This window comes from Neofelis nebulosa, chromosome 17 (genome assembly GCF_028018385.1).
Source record: "Neofelis nebulosa isolate mNeoNeb1 chromosome 17, mNeoNeb1.pri, whole genome shotgun sequence".
Taxonomy (NCBI): Eukaryota; Metazoa; Chordata; class Mammalia; order Carnivora; family Felidae; genus Neofelis; species Neofelis nebulosa.
This window is the reverse complement of record NC_080798.1, coordinates 17,728,270-17,742,476: the sequence shown is the minus strand read 5'-3', so window position 1 is coordinate 17,742,476 and position 14,207 is coordinate 17,728,270. Positions and strand designations below refer to the sequence as shown.

The 14,207-nt window shown below is 42.4% G+C and overlaps 1 long non-coding RNA gene across 1 annotated transcript in view; it reads left to right on the top strand.

Annotated features, from left to right (window-relative positions):
* LOC131500347 (uncharacterized) overlaps positions 1 to 11,767 on the top strand; it is a 42,184-nt gene extending 30,417 nt beyond the window's left edge. Inside the window, exon 2 of the long non-coding RNA XR_009256252.1 lies at positions 10,818 to 11,767. This is a non-coding gene — a long non-coding RNA (uncharacterized LOC131500347). The remainder of the gene's footprint in view (positions 1 to 10,817) is intronic.
* The last annotated feature ends 2,440 nt before the right edge of the window (positions 11,768 to 14,207 follow it).

Here is a 14,207-nt window from a genome sequence, read left to right as displayed (position 1 = left end):
CCACGTAGGTGTCCCTGATTGTTCTATTTTTAAAAAACCATTCAACTTCCCGAACTTTCACTTGGGGTATGTTAGATTTGAAAAGCTTGCTTGACACCACTAAGGGGAAATCAGAGGTGACAACTCACTTTGGAACCCTAAGCCTTCAGATAGTATTAATGATAGTGTAGGATAAGATTACTCGGGGAAAGCATATGTTTAGAGAAAACAAGCTTAGTTTGCAGACTTGGCACTCCAACGTTTAGAAGGCATGGAGAGGAATGAAAAGTAGCCAATCTGCTATACTGATGAGAAAGGGAAATATATCAGGATGCCTGGGTGGCTCAGTTGGTTAACCGTCCGTCTTGGTTTCAGCTCAGGTCATGATCTGATTCATGGGTTCTAGCCCCGCATCAGGCTGCATGCTGGCAGTGTGGAGCCTGCTTGTGATTTTCTCTGTCTCTGTTTGCCCCTCCCCCCACTCATGCTCTCTATCCCTCTATCAAAATAAATATTTTAAATTTTTTTTTTTAACGTTTATTTTTGAGACAGAGCATGAACGGGGGAGGGTCAGAGAGAGGGAGACACAGAATCTGAAACAGGCTCTAGGCTCTGAGCTGTCAGCACAGAGCCCAACGTGGGGCTTGAACTCATGGACCGCGAGATCATGACCTGAGCTGAAGTCGGCCGCTTAACCGACTGAGCCACCCAGGCGCCCCTATCAAAATATTTTTTTTAAAAAGGATATCTAGTCTAGAGTTTGGTGTCTCAGAAGCCAAGATGTCTAAGTGTGTGAATATAGTCATTCTGTTGATTGCTTCTACAAAAGTGAATAGGATGAGCACAATGTCCTTTAGATTTGGCAATATGTAGGTCATTGTAGACCTTTTGAAAAGCCTTTCTGGTTGACTGCTTGGGTCCTAAACCAGACTGGAGCAGCATAGGATAAATTGGCAAGAGTATGGCTCTGCTATCTGCCTAATTTTAAAATCTGGTCCTGCCACTTTTTTGAGGCTTTCTGCAAGTTTTGTAACAGTTGTGCCTCAGTTGCCTTATCTCTGGTGCATCATCTTCTACAGTTGTGATTAAGTAATAATTGACATTAAAGGAAATCTTAGTGATCTATACATAATAAATGCTCAAATTAGACTCAGTGAACAAAGATAGGAAGAGGTGACAGCAAGTATAGACCACTCAAAATGTCTTACTGGAAGCCCAGAGTCCAGCTTGAGGCAGATTTGAGATTAAGGAAGGGATTATTGGTTTGTTACTAAAGATAGAATATATAGCGTATATTTGTAAACTGGTGAAAATGACCCAGTAAGATAACTTCAGGACAAAAGTATCTGAAATTAGAAGACAAACTTGCATAGATGACCGAATTAGTGGTTGATAGGAACTGGCTTACTTTAGCTGAACAGGAGGGAAGAGAGAATAAAAGCATCAGTGCAAGCAGATCTGAAAATTTGGTGGTGGGGAAAATAAAAAATGTTCTTATCTGATTAATTATATTTTCTCAATGAACTATCAGATAAAGTTGTTTAGTTAGAATGAAAGCCAGAATGTGAGATTCAAGGAGTAAGAGGAGGCATGTGGTTCTTAAGAGTTGAAGCATGTTCCTAAGTCCCCAGTAAAATGAAGCCTCTGAAATTTTTCACTAAAAATCCCCTTTTCCTTGTCAGCAAACTTTATTTCAGACATCCCTAAGATGTGTCCAGTTTGAACTTAATTGCCCTGGGGGTTTTATGGAGTTGACCAAGAACAAACATGGTGGCTTCTCTCCAGTGATTTGAGATGTTACTACATTTGAGAAGCTTAGTCAGATACTCTGCTAAGTGAGAGGGAATTATGAGAGTCGTTACTGAATGAAAGTTCTATACAATGAGATTATCATCCTACAGAACTAAATATAAAATGCAGATGTTTGGAGGATTGAATGCTAGGGCAATCAGCATTAACTGGGTAGAATTAATTAACATGAAGCCATGTTACATCAGGAATCTTGTAGAAAATAGGTTGATACGTGAAACAAATACTGGAGACCAGACAAAACATACCAAGGGTTAAATATTTATGGGAAAAAATTTATGGGATGCCTGGGTGACTCAGTCAGTTGAGTGTCCAACTCTTGATTTTGGCTCAGGTCATGATCCCAGGGTCATGGGATCTAGCCACTATGCCGGGCTCTGCATTGAGTGTGGAGCCTGCTCAGGATTTTCTCTCCCTCTCTCCCCCCCCCCCCGCCCCCACCCCGCCCCGTCTCTCTCTCTTCCCTCCACCTCCTCCTCCTCTCTCTCTCCCCCTCCCTCCCTCCACCCCTCTCCCCTGCTCATGCTTAAACTCTTTTCTCTCTCAAAAAAAATAAATGTCTTAAGGAATAGTGACTATACAACAATGATAATGTCCACTTTGTGTAGTTAAGGAAAGAACTAAAGTTTTGAGAAGCAGGGGTACCTGGCTGGGTCAGTCAGTAGAGCATGTGACTCTTGATCTCAGGATCAGGAGTTTGAGCCCCACATTGGGCATAGAGTTTACTTAAATGTAAAATTAATTTTATTTTTTAATTTTTTTTAATGTTTATTTTTGACAGAGAGAGAGGCAGAGTGTGAGTGGGTGAGGGGCAGTGAGAGAGGGAGACACAGAATTCAAAGCAGGCTCCAGGCTCTGCTCTGAGAGTTCAGAGCCTGATGCGGGGCTCGAACTCACGAGTTGTGAGATCATGACCTGAGTTGAAGTTGGACGCCCAACCAACTGAGCCACCGAGGAACCCCTAATTAATTTTAAATTTAAATTTAATTTTAATTTTAAAATTAATTTTAATTAATTAATTTTAAATTAATTAATTAAAATTAATTTTAAAAAGTAAAGTTTTGAGAAACAAACTTCTGTGAGCAAGGTATTTGGTTTAAGGTCCTTTTATTACAAGAGGGTGGCAGACACACGGACTTAAGTGTGCCTATTAAAATAACCAGGGCAAGCCACTAAGAGAGGGAGGGAGGGGCAGCAGGGAAAGAGAACTTCTGAACTAGAAGGAAATGTAGTGAGAAGAAAATACAGGTGCACATGGCTGGCTCAGAAGAGCGTGTGACTCTTGATCTTGGGGTCGTTGAGTTTGGGCCCCATGTTGGGTCTAGAGATTACTAAAAAAATAAACTTAAAAAAAGGCAAGAAGGTGAAAAACAGTAAATGAAATAACTAGAAACCACAATGAATAGTTGAAATGAATCTAAATGCATCATTAATCCCAGTAAATGTAAATAGGCTCAACTTGTCAATTAGAAGCAAAGATTTTGAAATGATGGGCTTTGTTTTTTTTTTTTTTTTTTTTTTTGTTTTAAAACAGCTATAAACAGCTATATTTACCAGGGTCACATCTAAAAAGATAAGTACACAGGTGAAAAATACAAAAAAAGATATACTGGGCAGATAGTATACAATAAAAAGTTGTGTTTCAATACCAGACGAAATAGTCTTTAAGGCAAACACTGCTAGAGATAAAGTCACTAGAGAGTGGTAAAATTTTGAATTCACTAGTAAAGTTAAAAGATTCTAAACTTTTAAGTTTTTTAAGTAAAAGGAACTACCTATAGAAACTGACAAATTCACCAGATATTTTAAAATTGCCTGGAGCAGTCCGACTGACTCTTGATATTGGCTCAGGTCATGATCTCATGGTTCTCGAGTTCAAGCCCCACTTCAGGCTTCATGCTGTCAGCACAGGATTCTGTCTCTCTCTGCCCCTCCCCTGCTCTCACTTGCTCTCTCTCTCTCCCAAAATAAACATTTAAAAAAAAAAAAATTGGAGCAAAGCCAATTCAGTGTAAATTCATGATTTTTATCATCTTAAAATTCCTTAAGCGTCTACAAGGAGAGGAGATGGAGGTCTTTGGAAGAGATGGGAGCTGGGTCCCAAATTGTGTCATGGCATTGACCTTGCTTTTTTTACTCTATTTCCTCACCCATCAATTATGGATGACCTTTCAGGTCTGGCCTTCTAATTGGGCTATGTGTAAGTTGGAAGAGTTGCACCCTTTTTGAGAACACTTTCTCCTAGTGTACCTTCAAGCGGAAACCTTTCTGTTTCTTCTGATTCTAGGGAGTGATAAGCATGAATAGAGAGGGGAGGGAAAGTTACATGCACATACTTTTTATTACTCTCAGGTCACTTATTCTGCTTTTACATGTTTTTACAGTGCAATAAAATGGGCAATTTCCTAGGGTATGGTTGGGGAAGCCAATGACACAAGATATAAAATAACCATTTCTATACAAGGTACCACCCTTTCTGTGCACATTCAGAATAAAATAAGGAAGGATGGTTAGCAAATGCTAAGAGTGATAATCCTGAATAGCTGGGATTATATATGAGGTGTTTTTTTTTTTTAATTCCCCGCCCCCCATCTTTAAAAAAATGTACATGTAAGGGCTCCTGTCTGGCTCAATCAGTTGAGTGTCCAACTCTTGGTTTTGGCTTAGGTTGTGATCTCACGGTTTGTGAGTTTGAGCCCTGCATTGGGTTCTGCGCTGACAGGACAGAGTCTGCTTGGGATTCTCTCTCTCCCTCTCTCTCTCTGCCCCTCCCCAGCTTGCTATGTCTCTCTCTCTCTCTCTCTCTCTCTCTCTCAAAATAAACTTTTTTTTTTTTAACTACATGTGTTGTGTAATAAAAGTGTACAAAAGTCCATTTATTGAATTGCTTGTTGAATTCTTGCTTGGCCAACTTGGAGTCCTATTGGAATAGGTTTGATAGTTTTTAAAGCTTTCAAATCTGGCTGCATAAGTGAAACTGATATATACTTTCCCTTAAAACAAATTTTTTTTTAGGATTATTTATTTTGAGAGCACAAGCAGGGGAGGGGCAGAGAAAGAGAGAGAATCCCAAGCAGACTCTGCACTATCAACACAGCCCAATGCTGGGCTTGAACCCATGAAGCATGAGATCATGACCTGAACCAGAATCAAGAGTCAGATGCTTAACTAACTGAACCACTCAGGTGCCTCTGTACTTTCTGTTTTTAACTTAAGTTTGTAATACACATATGTTGGCATTCATCACTGATTTTACCACTGTGAGAATGAGAGAAGAGGACTGGCCAGCTGGGTTAAGTTTTCCATGCAGATGATGATGAGCTAAAGATAGAGAAAATTAAAAAACTAATAATGTTTTTGGTGAATGAGGAGTGTTTGTATTCTAGGGCTGCCATAGAAAAATACCACAAAACTTAAAACAAGCCATCAAGTATTTGGTTTGGGGTTCCGCACACCCCCCCCCCCAACTCCCTGTCAAGTATTTTGTTAATGAGCTACCACATTGTTGCTGTTCTCTCACCATTGTGGAAATAGAAGTCCAAAACCAGTTAGTGTGATGAGGACCATGCTCCCTTCTGAGGCTGTGGGGACGAATGCTTCCTTGCTTCTTATGGCCCCAGGCATTCCTTGTTTTGTGATTGCATCACTCCATTTTCTTCACATGGTCCCCTTCCCCTTGTCTCCTCTCTGCCTGCAAACCTCCCTCTCTTTATAAGGACATGAGTTATTGGATTTAGGGCTTACCTCGACTTTATTACATCTGCAAAGACCCTGTTACCAAATAAAGTCACATTCATGGCTACTAGGGTTAGGGCCTAAAATATCTTTTGGGGGACATAATACAACCCACAACCTGGAAATCAATAAACCTAACTGGAACAGCACTTTTTGTGAAAATAAGCTTAGACACATAGGTCCTTAAAATTGCCAGCACAAGGGGCGCCTGGGTGGCTCAGTCAGTTGAGCATCCGACTTCGGTCCAGGTCATGATCTCACAGCTTGTGAGTTCAAGCCCCATGTCGGGCTCTGTGCTGACAGCTCAGAGCCTGGAGCCTGCTTTGGATTCTGTGTCTCCCTCTGTCTCTGCCCCTAACCCACTCGCATCTTGTCTCTGTCTCTCTCAAAAATAAACATTAAAAAAATTTTTTTAATTGCCAGCATGAGTTTGAGCAAATCTACCTGGAATGCAACCAGTTTCTTTTTAAATGTTTACATCCATGAGTTTTTCCTCAAATCTAAATTCCCAGAATGAGTTTTGAACACGTTACAGTAGTTCAAAGTATAGGAAGGGGTATTAACATACAACATAGCTCCCAGCTCCCAGTCCCTGAGGGACTTTCATATGAGGATAAGGAATACAAATGTGTAGGCAACAAAGAATAATGACATCTGGGATCCATGGGAGATGAGGCATGGGGAATGAGCCACATCAACTCTAGTGGACTATAGGAGAAGAGAAATCCTTAGAAAAAGTTTGGCTAAGGTAAGGCAGAAAGTGGAGGTAGAACTTTTATAGTGTTGAGGTTTAGCACATTTGCAGTGTTTGTGATATGGTTGGCATTTTCAAAGGCAACGTGAAATGATAGGCCCAGACAGTAGTAGAGGGGAAGTGTGAGTTGGGATGGTTGACTGCAGTGGTTGTGCTGACATGTCTGAAAAGTGGGGCTGCAGAGGCCTCACAGTTCTGTTTGGCTTTCTTGTGTAAGGTCTCTGGACCATTGCAGACAGTCACATCCATCTTTTTCACCTGTAACCAGAACCAGTTTTAATTTTTTCTAACTTCATTTAAGTGGAAATAGTTAAATGTCTGGTTGCCTAGGCTACTGAGATAATTGAAAGATTCCCCTCAGGTACATATTCCAGGAAGGAAATGGCAGGAGAAACAAAGTTTTTAAGATGATAGAGTCATATAGAATGTGGTCATTGGATAAACATGCTATCTCCATTTATCGCTGGAGAAATCTGAAAGATGGCTTTGGTTATCTCATTGCCATACAAAGAATAAATGTCTATCATTCTTCATTCCTTGTAAAGAATAATCAGACCTCCTTATATCAACGTTCAAGGTCTTTCATGTGTTGTTCACTTTCTGCTTTTCTAGTTTTACCTATCACTAATTTAAAGCATGTGTTTTATGCATTAACTAAAAATAAATTGCTTGATGTCCCACATCTTGCTTTGCACTTTTCCACATTAGCAACATTTCTTATTCCTTTTCCTCTGCTTGGAATGTCCGTCCACCATAATTCTTTTTTTTTTTAAGGGTTTATTTATTTATTTTGAGAAAGAGTGTGTGTTTGCAGGGGTGAGGGGCAGAGAGAGAGAAGGAGAGAGAGAATCCCAAGTAGGCTCCACGCTGTCAGTGCAGAGCCCAAAACGGGGTTCGAATTCATGAACTGTGAGATCATGACCTGAGCCGAAATCAAGAATCAGATGCTTAACAGACTGAGCCACCCAGGTGCCCCCATCCACTATAATTCTTAGTTACCATCTATCAAAATGTGTTCATCATCAAATGTAGAGTTCAGCTGTTACTCTTCCATTGAGCCCTTCCTATTCCTGCCTTTGTACACTTGGAGATCATAGGTTTCTGAATAGTAACTACCAGTAATTAAGTCTTTAATATTTGCCAAACACTGTTTTGAAAACTTACAATGTGTCAAGTCTATGAAGTGTAGTCACTCATTTCGTTTTACAGATGAGGAAATAGAAATTTGCATAGCTAGCAATTAATTACTAGTTCTTAAACCATTATTATAATAGAGCATATTTAGAGATGAAAAGGAAGCTCAAGACTCTTCCAACCCCTTTTATTTTATTTTATTTTATTTTATTTTATTTTATTTTATTTTATTTTTCCAACCCCTTTATTTTATAAGTGAACAAACTGAAGCCAATAAAATGAAGCAATCTGACTGAAGAACTAAAATTAGCATAATGGATAGGCAGAGTAACAAATCAGTCAATCTTAACAGCTTGATAAGTTATCACAGGACCAAGAAAAATGACAGCTTGAAATAATGAAAGGGGGAAATATAAAAACAGATCTAGAGGGGCGCCTGGGTGGCTCAGTCAGTTAAGTGTCTAACATTAAAAATATTAAAAACTGGGGCGCCTGGGTGGCGCAGTCGGTTAAGCGTCCGACTTCAGCCAGGTCACGATCTCGCGGTCCGTGAGTTTGAGCCCCGCGTCAGGCTCTGGGCTGATGGCTCGGAGCCTGGAGCCTGCTTCCGATTCTGTGTCTACCTCTCTCTCTGCCCCTCCCCCGGTCATGCTCTGTCTCTCTCTGTCCCAAAAATAAATAAAAAACGTTGGAAAAAAAATTAAAAAAAAATATTAAAAACTAACATTAAAAAATAAATAAAAATAGATCTGGAATATCCTCTATATGCACAATAGACATTTAAATTAAAAAATGTTTTTAATGTTTATTTATTTTTGAAAGAGAGAGAGACAGAGTGTGAGCAGGGGAAGGGAAGAGAGAGAGGGAGACACAGAATCCGAAGCAGGCTCCAGGCTCCAAGCTGTCAGCACAGAGCCTGATGTGGGGCTCGAACTCAAGAACCCTGAGATCATGACCTTAGCCGAAGTTGGACGCTTAACCAACCCAGGCACCCCTACAACAGATATTTAAAAGGGCAAGAAGAAGACAGATGTACAAGGTGAAAGTAATATTTTTTTTTTAAATGGAGGATTTCCTGCCTCAGGATTGAGTAGAGGTACTTTCTCCCCTATTTCTCCTACTAATTACAAATAAAAACCCTGGATGTTTATAGAAAACAATCATAAGATTTTGAAAGTGGAAAGATGGCGGCAGGCAGGGTTGAGACCATGGGTCCAGTGGAATACGACAGTGGTGATATCCTTGGGTTTTTTGTTTGTTTGTTTGTTTTGGTTTGGGTTTTGGGTTTTTTATTATTTTTTTTATTTTTTTGCCCTACATATCCCTCATTTGGAGCTGAAGAAGCTGGCAACCCTGAAATACCAACTGGTGTTGACAAGAGCGGGGAAAAGCCCAGCAAAAGCCTGCTCTGTAACCAAAGAACAGGGAAACGGGCAGCTTACTAAGACAGGAAACTTTTACACAGTAACTGTTCTACTCCAGGCAAACGCCACAGGAAAAAAAAAAAAAATGGTTTTGCCCAGACCCACAAGGACTGCATGGGGAGCCTAGATTTCCACAATTGCCAGGTGCTCCAACTTTACCTGTGCTTCATAGAGGTATGGTCAGAAAAGAATACCACCCACTGGGTGTGAGACAGTACCCCTCCCTTCCATGGTGTCAATGTAAACCGTTTAGGGAGGTGAGATTTCTACCCCCACTCAGCAGTAATGAGGTACCCATACCCTTCAGAGAGGGGCCTCGTGTGAGACAGGCCTACAGGGAAGTCAGGAGTTTCACCACTGCCCAGTGTTAATGAGGTCACACACACTCCTATATTGTCAGAATAGACCACCTGGGAAACAGTAATAATACATTCCAATTTGTCCCAGCCAGGGAGGTTACCAGTGGATGCCTAATGAATGGAGAGCTGGAACTTTTATCCCTGTTCAGCAATAACTAGGAGGCTTTGTCCTTCTCAGGTATCAAAGAATCCTGAGTAGGGAACCTAGACTTCTTCCCACATTTGGCAGAGACAAGGTGGTATCTCTGATCTCTCAGCCATAACAATGTCAGAGGAAGCCAGCTAAAACTGCAGGTTTATAATTTTTTTTTTAAAGCTGGGGGCTGAGGAGCAGAGAGAGAAGGGGAGAGAGAGAATCCCAAGCAGGCTGTCTGCCATCAGCGCAGAGCCCGATGCAGGTTTCAGTCTCATGAACTGTGAGATCGTGACTTACGCCGAAACCAAGAGTCAGACATTCAACCAACTGAGCCACCTGGGAAAGAACATGAGCTGAGGAGAGGGGCAGAAAGAGAGAGAAAGAGAGACAGAGAGAATCTCGAGCAGGCTCCACACTCAGTGTGGGGCTCGATCCCACAACCCTAGGATCATAACCTTAGCCGAAATCAAGAGTTGAATACTCAACTGACTAAGCCACCCAGGTGCCCCAAAACTGAAGGTTTAAATAAGATCTAATACCCTAAATGTCCACATTTATTTTAAAAATAAAATATCAAAACCAGGAAAATCTCAACTTGAATAAAAAATCAATAGATATTTTGTCATGAGCCTAGAACTGCTCTAAAAATTAGTCTATTAAAAAGATAAATAAATAAAAAGATAAATAGATGCCAACACCAGATGACAGAGATCTTAGAATTATCTGACAAATATTTAAAGCAACCATCATAAATATGCTTTAATTAGCAATTACAAAAACATTTGAAACAAATGAAAAGTACAAAGCAAGTTTCAGCAAGAAATAGAAGACAGAAAGAGAACTAAATTGAAATTTTGGAATAGAAATATACAGTAACTGATATGGAAAAAAAAGAAAAGAAAACTCAGTGGATGGGCTGAACAGCAATATGGAAGGTACAGAGGAAAGATTCATTAAATTTGAAGAGAAACAATAGAAATTATTGTCTGACAGCAGAGAGAAACTAGACTGAAAGCAAAAACAGAGCCTCAGGTAAACCAACCAACCAACCAACCAAACAGAGCCTTAGAGACCTGTGAAATTAAAAGAAAAAAAATATATTTGTGACACAGGAGTCCCACAGGAGGGGAAAAGGAGGGCAGGGCTAAATAAGTAGTTGAGGAAATAATGGCTGAAAATGTCCCAAATATGGCAAAAGAAATACACCTACAACCTACAGATTTAAGAAGCTGAGCCAAACAGGGTGAAAAACCAAAGAAATCCAAGCCAACACACATTATAATCAAATTTCTGAGAACTATAAAGAAAAAAATCTTGAAGGCAGTGACAGAAATGAAACCTCTCTTTCTTTTTTTAATGTTTATTTATTTTTGAGAGAGAGAGAGAGAGAGAGAGAGAGAGAGAGAGAGACTGTGCATGGGGGAGGGGCAGAGAGAGAGGGAGACACAGAATCTGAAGCAGGCTCCAAGCTGTCAGCACAGAGCTAGATGCGGGGCTCAAACTCACGAACCAGGAGATCATGACCTGAGCCAAAGTCGGACACTTACCAACTGAGCCACCCAGGCGCCTCAAAATGACACCTTTCTTAAAGAAGGAAAACAATTTGAAAGACAGCAGATTTCTCATCAGACGTCATGGAGTCATGGAGGCACAACAGTTTTCAAATTAAAGAAAACTGTTCAACCCAGCATTTCCCCATCTAGGTAGATTTTAGCAGCAGTGAGCCACAGATCCCAGTTGGCCACACAATCATGAGGGTAAACAACCAATACACTTAGAACCATTCTGTTTTTCATTTTCAGTACAGTAATCAACAAAATATGAGATATTCAGCACTTTGTTATAAAATGGGCTTGTTAGATGATTTTGCCCAACTGGAGGCTAATGTGAGTGTTCTGAGCATGTTTAAGGTAGGCTGGGCTGAGCTATGATGTTTAGTCATTTAAGTGTATGAAATGCATTTTTGCCTTATGATGTTTTCATAAGTTTCAAAGTTTGGATGACTCCCCCTCCCCCAAGCTGTCACACAACTCTTTTGTGGCGAAATGTCAGAAGTAGAGAAAAAAATATATATAGACTCCCTTTGGATCCTATGGGCCTCTCTTCTTGGTTCTGTTGACACTACTGTAGTGGCAATGCAGCCTCATGACCAGTACTGGTGTTGGGGCAAAGTCAGTAGAGAAAAAAGAAGATAAGGGGGGAAGGAAGAAGGGAAATTTCACACCCCCTCCCATTCAGGAGCCTCTTTTTCTAGCTCTCTGGCTAGAAATAAGTGATTTCTTTCATAGCTTTTGCTGTTTGCACCAATTGCACAGTTCTGGGAAAATCCCTCCTTCCAGTCATAGCCAAGAGATAAAGAAGAAAAATACCCCAGTAAACATACCTCCGTATTGTTCACTCTTAAGTTATATTAAATGCAATTGATTATTTTTTTTAAGTTTTATTTTTATTTTTTAATTTGAGAGAGAGAGCGAGAGCATATGCAGGGGAGGGGCAGAGGGGGGAGAGAGAGAGAGAGAGAGAGAGTGAGAGAGAGAGAGAGAGAGAGAGAGAGAGAGAGAGAGAGAGAGAATCTTAAGCAAGCTCCACACTCAGCACAGAGCCTGAGGCAGGGCTCAATCCCACCACCCTGGGATCATGACCTGAGCTGAAATCAAGAGTCAGATGCTCAACAGACTGAGCCACCCAGGTGATTCTCTCTCTCTCTCTCTCTCTTTTTAAAAATAAGCCCTCCTTCCAAGGTGGGGCTTGAACTCAGAACCCTGTGATCAAGAGTCACATGTGCTACCACCAAGCCAGCAGGGAAGCTTCATCTTGTTCATTCTTCCATGTTTTTATCTGCCCCACTTCCACTTGCTTACATTTCTGAGTTCTTGGGTAGTTGCTTTTCGTATCTGGTCCAGAGTGTTAAATTGTTATTAGTGGGAGATAATGGTTTTACTCCATGTTGGCTAGTAGAAGTCAGCCATCCCTGATACTTTGATATTGTCTTATTACATGCCTTAGAATGGATTTTTTTCATTCACCCATGATTGGTACTTCATGTACTTTCATCTTATTGACTCGTGTCTGTCAATTATTTTCTTGTAGTGATATTTTTGACTATTTTATTTCCTCTGTTCTCTCTTTTCAAATTTTTTTTTTTCAACATTTTTTAATTTATTTTTGGGACAGAGAGAGACAGAGCATGAACGGGACAGAGCATGAACGGGGGAGGGGCAGAGAGAGAGGGAGACACAGAATCGGAAACAGGCTCCAGGCTCCGAGCCATCGGCCCAGAGCCTGACGCGGGGCTCGAACTCACGGACCGCGAGATCGTGACCTGGCTGAAGTCGGACGCTTAACCGACTGCGCCACCCAGGCGCCCCTGTTCTCTCTTTTCAAATTCCCGTTATCCTGTTCAGTGGCTAGAAAACTTCTGAAATTCTACTTCTCTTATCTGAAGTCCTGGTTTATTTCTTTTTAAAAATTAAGATATTATTTTTAAGTAATCTCTAAACCCAACGTGGGGCTTGAGCTCATATTCTCTATTTAGGTCAAGAGTCTAACGCTACACTGAGCCAGCCAGGCGCCCCCGTTTTCTTTCTTTTTGAGTTTCTGACTCACAGTCTGCTATGGAGCCTTCCTCGTCGCCCCTTACAGGCGTAATGTATCAGTATTTACACAGACTCCCGGGGTCTGTCGCTAAGGATCCCATACTCCCCTTTGAATCCCTCCGGCAGCTGACTCCCTCCACTCTTCCTGCCAGTTTAGAGCCGCACGGGTTTCCCCCTCCCCTGGGACTACCACACAGCACAGCTGCGCCCCGATTCTGGCCTAGGGGGCGTGAAGCGATCCCAGCCTACGCAAGAGGCCCGGTTCTGGGCGGAGGGGCCCGCTCTGCGCCTGGACAGCCACGGCAAGGTGGTAAGTCGTGGGGAGAGGAGCTCTGGCCAGGCGCGCGAGACTGGCGCTAGTCGCGACATTTCACGCGGTTCACCGCGCCTCTAGGTGACATCTAGCCCCACATTTCCTGGGACCTTCTCCTCCCTGAGGCCACCACCTGCCCCAGTTCGTGCTTTGGTTAAAATCGCTGGTGCCCAGGGTGAGTGAAACTCAGGGTCTCCTCAGGCCCCGCAGTTCAGGGCGCCTCGAGTCGCCGGGATGAATCTACCGCCCACCTTGGCGCGGTAAGAGGCTTGCGAGGCTCTGGGCTGCATTATCTAGAAGCCTCTGTGCCCAAGGGTGCTCTCCGTCCCAGTTCCTTCGCCTAGGAGCCGGGCTGTGGGCCTGGCGCCTGCGGTGGTCCAACGTCAGCGGGGTGCGGGGGAGCTTCGCTCGTGCAATTTGAAGCGGGCTAAACCAACCGCCGAGAGGCCGTGGGTGAGGAAGCCGGGAGCCCGGGGCCAGAATCTCAAGGCTGCGGGTGCCCAAGCCCGCGAAGGGGAGGCGCGCGCGCGCGCGCGTGGTTGTGTGCGCGCGCCGAGGAGCCGGGGTGGGGAGGAGGATACTGGCTGGCTGTGTGACTCTTGCCTGATCGTGACCGCGTGTGGCAGTGTGAACCGCGTTTACGTGGCTGTGTGTGTCTCTTGTCTGTGTTATTGACTGCGTTTTGGAGGTCGTCGGGATATCTGTATTGTCCAGCTAATGAGAGTGTAGTGGTAGGGCTGTGTGAATGTGATTACGTCACTGCATGTGACCGTTTATGTTATTTTTTTCTGGTGAGAGTTTGGCGGTGAAGGGAGGTGGAGATGGCATAAGCATATCTCCATACCTGGTTGTTTTTGTTTTTGTTTTAAGATTTTATTTTTAAATAATCTCTATACCCTAAGGAAGGCTGGAACTCACAATCCGGAAACCAAAAGTCACATGCTCTACCAACTGAGCCAGCCCAGCAC